Source organism: Salvelinus sp. IW2-2015, linkage group LG7 (assembly GCF_002910315.2).
Source record: "Salvelinus sp. IW2-2015 linkage group LG7, ASM291031v2, whole genome shotgun sequence".
NCBI classification, from domain to species: Eukaryota; Metazoa; Chordata; class Actinopteri; order Salmoniformes; family Salmonidae; genus Salvelinus; species Salvelinus sp. IW2-2015.
Window position 1 is genome coordinate 16,138,764 of NC_036847.1, and position 6,192 is coordinate 16,144,955.

The 6,192-nt window shown below is 43.7% G+C and overlaps 1 pseudogene; it reads left to right on the plus strand.

The window, feature by feature from the left end:
* The first annotated feature begins 1,504 nt into the window (after positions 1-1,504).
* Positions 1,505-2,387, plus strand: LOC139028018 (uncharacterized; annotated as a pseudogene).
* The last annotated feature ends 3,805 nt before the right edge of the window (positions 2,388-6,192 follow it).

Consider the following 6,192-nt stretch of genomic DNA (forward strand, 5'->3'; position numbering starts at 1 on the left):
GGAAATGAATTGGCAGATATTGTGTTACGATTGGATTTTTAAAATAGAGATGTTTTTTTCATGGGCTGCCTCTCAATCTACTGCATCCGCCTATGTCGGCATTCCTCATCTGCGGTGGAAGGTGGCCGAGCTACAGCGGTGTTTGCCAGACCACGAGACATCCCGAAAATCAGCCTTCTCACGAAAATGTCTGAATGGTTTGACCTAAAAACTAATATGACCACCCTGAAAACTTTGTTTTGTTCTACGACCTCCACAAGTTCATCTGAAGGTAACCCATAAACATGAATGGAAGTATGGAGGTAGTTTTGTGCCAACAAAGGGGTTAAATGTGTCTAAAAATATATTTTTCCTGAGCTTTCTCATATCTCCTAGATAAAGGACAGACACGTCAAAACARGTGATAATTTTTTTGTTGTTGCCATTTATGAATGTTTTATTCAATACTTTTATGTGGACCATAAAAGTTAGGGGGAGTGATGAGCTCTACAGCAGTCTCACAACTCAATCGCTGCTTGAAAACTGTTTTCTGCCCCTCCCAAAAGATAGAATTTGTAGATAATTGGCCCTCTTTCTGGGACTCACCCACAAACAGGACCAAGCCTGGCCTGCTGAGGAGTGACGGACTCCATCCTAGCTGGAGGGGTGCTCTCATCTAACTCCTCTAGCTCCACAATGAGATAGCCAGCCTGCCAGCTTAGTGGAGTCTAACACTAGCACAGTCAGTGTAGTCAGCTCAGCTATCCCCGTTGAGACCGTGTCTGTGCCTCAATCTAGGTTGGGCAAAACTAAACATGGTGGTGTTCGACACTCAAGTTTTTTAATAATATATCTCGACACATTGATGAAAATAGTCATGGCCTCTGAACCAAGCTGCATACTGGACCCTATTCCAACTAAACTAATGAAAGAGATGCTTCCTGTGCTTGGCCCTCCTATGTTAAACACAATAGAACATCTCCCTATCCACTGGTTGTGTACCAAACTCACTAAAAGTGGCAGTAATAAAGCCTCTCTTGAAAAAGCCAAACCTTGACCCAGAAAAAAAAAAAAAAACTATTGACCTATATCGAATCTCCCATTCCTCTCAAACAGTTTTTTAAAAGCTGTTATGCAGCAACTCACTGCCTTCCTAAAGACAAACAATGTATACGAAACGCTTCAGTCTGGTTTTAGACCCCATCATAGCACCGAGACTGCACTCATGAAGGTGGTAAATGTCCATTTAATGGCGTCAGACAAAGGCTCTGCATCTGTCCTCGTGCTCTTAGACCTTGGTGCTGCTTTTGATACCATTGATCACCACATTCTGATCGATGGTATCAAAATTGGAAATCCAGATTGGAAACCCAAATTGGTCTACACAGACAAGTTCTGGCCTGGTTTAGATCTTATCTGTCGGAAAGATATCAGTTTGTCTCTGGATGGTTTGTTCTCTGACAAATCAACTGTACATTTCGGTGTTCCTCAAGGTTCCGTTTTAGGACCACTATTGTTTTCACTATATATTTTACCACTTGGTGATGTCATTCGGAAACATAATGTTAACTTTCACTGCTATGCGGACAATACACAGCTGTATATTTTGATGAAACATGGTGAAGCCCCAAAAAACCCCTGGAAGCCTGTGTTTCAGACATAAGGAAGGTGATGGCGGCAAATGTTTTACATTTAAACTCGGACAAAACAGAGATGCTAGTTTTAGGTCCCAAGATCTGACAGATCTGTTGGATCTGACAATTAATCTTGATGGTTGTACAGTTGTCTCAAATAAAACTGTGAAGGACCTCGGCGTTACTCTGCACCCTGATCTCTCTTTTGACAAACATATCAAGACCGTTTCAAGGACAGCTTTTTTCCATCTACGTAAATCTGAAACTTTCTGTCCAAAAATGATGCAGAAAAATGTATCCATGCTTTTGTCACTTCTAGATTAGACTACCGAAATGCTCTACTTTCCGGCTACCCGGATAAAGCACTAAATAAACTTCAGTTAGTGCTAAACATGGCTGCTGGAATCTTGACTAGAACCAAAAAATGTGATCATATTACTCTCGTGCTAGCTTCCTGTTAAGGCTAGGGCTGATTTCAAGGTTTTACTGCTAACCTACAAATCATTACATGGGCTTGCTCCTACCCATCTTTCCGATTTAGTCCTGCCGTACAAACCTACACGTACACTACAGTCACAAGACGCAGGCCTCCTTATTGTCCCTCGAATTTCTAAGCAAACAGTTGGAGGCAGGGCTTTCTCCTATAGAGCTCAATTTTTATGGAATGGTCTGCCTATCCAAGTGAGAGACGCTGACTCGGTCTCAACCTTTAGGTCTTCATTGAAGACTAATCTTATCAGGTTTCAGGTAAGACCCAAGTGCAGACTGTGTTGAAGTAACAATGTTTATTGCAACAACAGGAGCAGGCAAACGACAGGTCAAGGCAGGTAGGTGTCAATAATCTAGAGTAGTGGGGTCAAGGTACAGGACGGCAGGCAGGTCCAGGGTCAGGTCAGGCAGAGGTCGGTAATCCAGAGTAGTGGGGCAAAGGCACAGGATGGCAGGTAGGCTCAGAGTCAGGACAGGCAAAGGGCAAAACCAGGATGACGAGAAAAAGAGAGACAGGAGAAAAGCAGGATCTGAGACAAAACGCTGGTTGACTTAAACAAACAAACAAGAAACTGGCACAGACAGACAGAAAACACAGGTATAAATACCCAGGGGATAAGTGGGGAAGATGGGCGACACCTGGAGGGGGGTGGAGACATGCACAAGTGAAACAGATCAAGGCGTGACATATCTTCAGTAGGTACTAGTATTGGGTGTAGTCTGGCCTAGGGGTGTGAAGGTGAACAGAAAGGCACTGGAACGACGAACGGCCCTTACTGTCTCTGGCTGGCCGGTTCCCCTCTCTCCACTGGGATTCTTTGCCTCTAACCCTATTACGGGGGCTGAGTCACTGGCTTACACTTGCTCTTCCATGCCGTCCCTAGGAGGGGTGCGTCACTTGAGTGGGTTGAGTCACTGACGTGATCTTCCTGTCTGGGTTGGCGCCCCCCTTGGGTTCGTGCTGTGGGGGAGACCATCGTGGGCTATACTCAGCCATGTCTCAGGATAGTAAGTTGGTGGTTTGAAGATATCCCTCTAGCGGTGTGGGGGCTGTGCTTTGGCAAAGTGGGTGGGGTTATATCATGCCTGGTCGGCCCTGTCCGGGGGTATCGTCGGACGGGGCCACAGTGTCTCCCGACCCCTCCTGTCTCAGCCTCAAGTATTTATGCAGCAATAGTTTGTGTCCGGGGGCTAGGGTCAGTCTGTTATATCCGGAGTATTTCTCCTGTCTTATCCGGTGTCCTGTGTGAATTTAAGTATGCTCCCTCTAATTCTCTCTCACTCTCTCTTTCTCTCAGAGGACCTGAGCCCTAGGACCATGCTGTCCCCAGTCTACCTGGTCGTGCTGCTGCTCCAGTTTCAACTGTTCTGCCTGCGGCTATGGAAACCTGAGCTGTTCACCAGACATGCTACCTTGTCCCGGACCTGCTGTTTTCGACTCTCTCTCTCTACCGCACCGGCTGTCTCTAACTCTGAATGATCGGCTATGAAAAGCCTACTGACATTTACTCCTGAGGTGCTCGCCTGTTGCACCCTCTACAACCACTGCTATTATTGTTATTATTATTATTATTTGACCCTGCTGGTCATCTATGAACATCTTGGCCATGTACTGTTATAATATCCACCCCGCACAGCCAGAAGAGGACTGGCCACCCCTCAGAGCCTGGTTCCTCTCTAGGTTACTTCCAAGGTTCCTGCCTTTCTAGGGAGTTTTTCCAAGCCACCGTGCTTCTACATTTGCATTGCTTGCTGTTTGGGGTTTTACGCTGGGTTTCTGTATAGCACTTTGTGACATCGGCTGATGTAAAAAGGGCTTCATAAATAAATGTGATTGATTGATATTTGACTTAAAGAGAAAGACAATAGTTGATCAGTTTTGAACAAATTATTTTCTATGAAAATGAAGAGAGAGATCGCAAATGCAGTTAGCTACTTTAGCCTACTCAAACACCCTGCTCAAACAGGCTATGACTATCCTACACAACACTGGAAGTCTTCAAAGTCAAGGTAAGCTTTTGGTTTTACAAAGGAGCAATTCCAAACACCTGAAGGTACCACATTCATCTGTACAAACAATAGTATGCAAGTATAAACAACATCGACCACGCAGCCGTCATACCGCTCAGGAGAAGACMCGTTCTGTCTCCTAGAGATGAATGTACTTTGGTGCAAAAAGTGTGAATCAATCCCAGAACAACAGCAWAGGACCTTGTGGAGATGCTGGAGGAAACAGGTACAAAAGTATCTATATCCACTATAAAACGAGTCCWATATCGACATAACCTGAAAGGCCGCTCAGCAAGGAAGAAGCCACTGCTCCAAAACCGCTATAAAAAAAAGCCAGACTACGGTTTGCAACTGCACATCGGGACAGAGATCATACTTTTTGGAGAAATGTCCTCTGGTCTGATGAAACAAAAATAGAACTGTTTGGCCATAATGCCCATCCTTATGTTGCAAGCCGAAGAACACCATCCCAAACATGAAGCACAGGAGTGGCAGCAACACCTACCTAACTGTTTACTGGTGCACTTCTCAAAAATGAGGGGAAATTATGTGGATATATTGAAGCAACATCTCAAGACATCAGTTAGGAAGTTAAAGCTTGGTCGCAAATGGGTCTTCGAAATGGACAATGACCCCAAACATACTTCCAAAATTGTGGCAAAATGGCTTAAGGACACAAAGTCAAGGTATTGGAGTGGCCATCACAAAGCCCTGACCTCAATCCTATAGAAAATGTGTGGGCAGAACTGAAAAAGCATGTGTGAGCAAGGAGGCCTACAAACCTGACTCCGTTACACCAGCTCTGTCAGGAGGAATGGGCCAAAATTCACACAACTTATTGTGGGAAGCTTGTGGAAGGCCACCTGAAACGTTTGGCCAAAGTTAAACAATTTAAAGGCAATGCTACCAAATACTAATTGAATATATGTAAACTTCTGACCCACTGGGAATGTGATGAAAGAAATAAAAGTTGAAATAAATCATTCTCTCTACTATTATTCAACTATAAGTGCTAAACTGCTTGGAAAGGTTTTTTCGCCTGGTCACATACAGCTGATGTGCACTAAAGTCCACAAGTGAAGGGAAAAGGTGAGTGGAGGAGAGTGCATAGATGCGAGAAGGATTACAATGTGGCTGCTATGAAAGTGAACTGTGTTTACGTGTTATTAGGGGTGTATTCATTCCGCTGATTCTGTTAAAATGTTTCTTAAACGGAAGCAAACCGAACAAAACTCTTTTGCAACTGTTGGATTGATTACATGCTATATCAGCTAGATGCAGGAAAGAGTGTGCAAGGCGGTATTGAATGTGCCACTGTCTGCCCATCTGTCACAGTCTGTCACCTCATATTTCTCTCTCGACCTGTGTACACCTACGTTGTATACTTCATAGTCTAGGTTGTAGCAACTTCATGATGGATATAGGGAAAATATGAGTATCATGTAGTAGCCTAAACCTATCACTGTTATATTTAACTGGGTGAATGGAATATGAATGACAATTAATCCAATATGCTGTAACAGAAATAAGGTCATGCTCATGAAAAAATAATAATCTTCATCTTCCTCTTAAACGGCACTGACAGCCACTGTACCCTACACATACAATTATCTGTAAGGTCCCTCATTCGAGCAGTGACTTTTAAACACAGATTCAACCACAATGACCAGGGAGGTGTTCCAATACCTGGCAAAGAAGGGAACCCATTGGTAGATGGGTAAAAAAAAAGCAGCAATTGAATATRCCTTTGACCATGGTGTAATTACCCTCTTGGATGGTGTATCAATACACCCAGTCATTACAAAAATACAGGCATCCTTCCTAACTCAGTTGCCGGAGAGGAAGGAAACTGCTCAGGGTTTTCACCATGAGGCCAATGGTGACTTTAGGAAAAAACTGAAGATGGATCAGCAAAATTGTAGTTACTCCACAATAACAACCTAATTGACTGAGTGAAAAGAAGGAAGCCTGTACGGAATACAAATATTCCAAAACATGCTTCTTGTTTGTAACAAGGCACTAAAGTAATACTGCAAACAATGTGCCAAAGCAATTACATTTTTGTCCTGAATATGAAGTA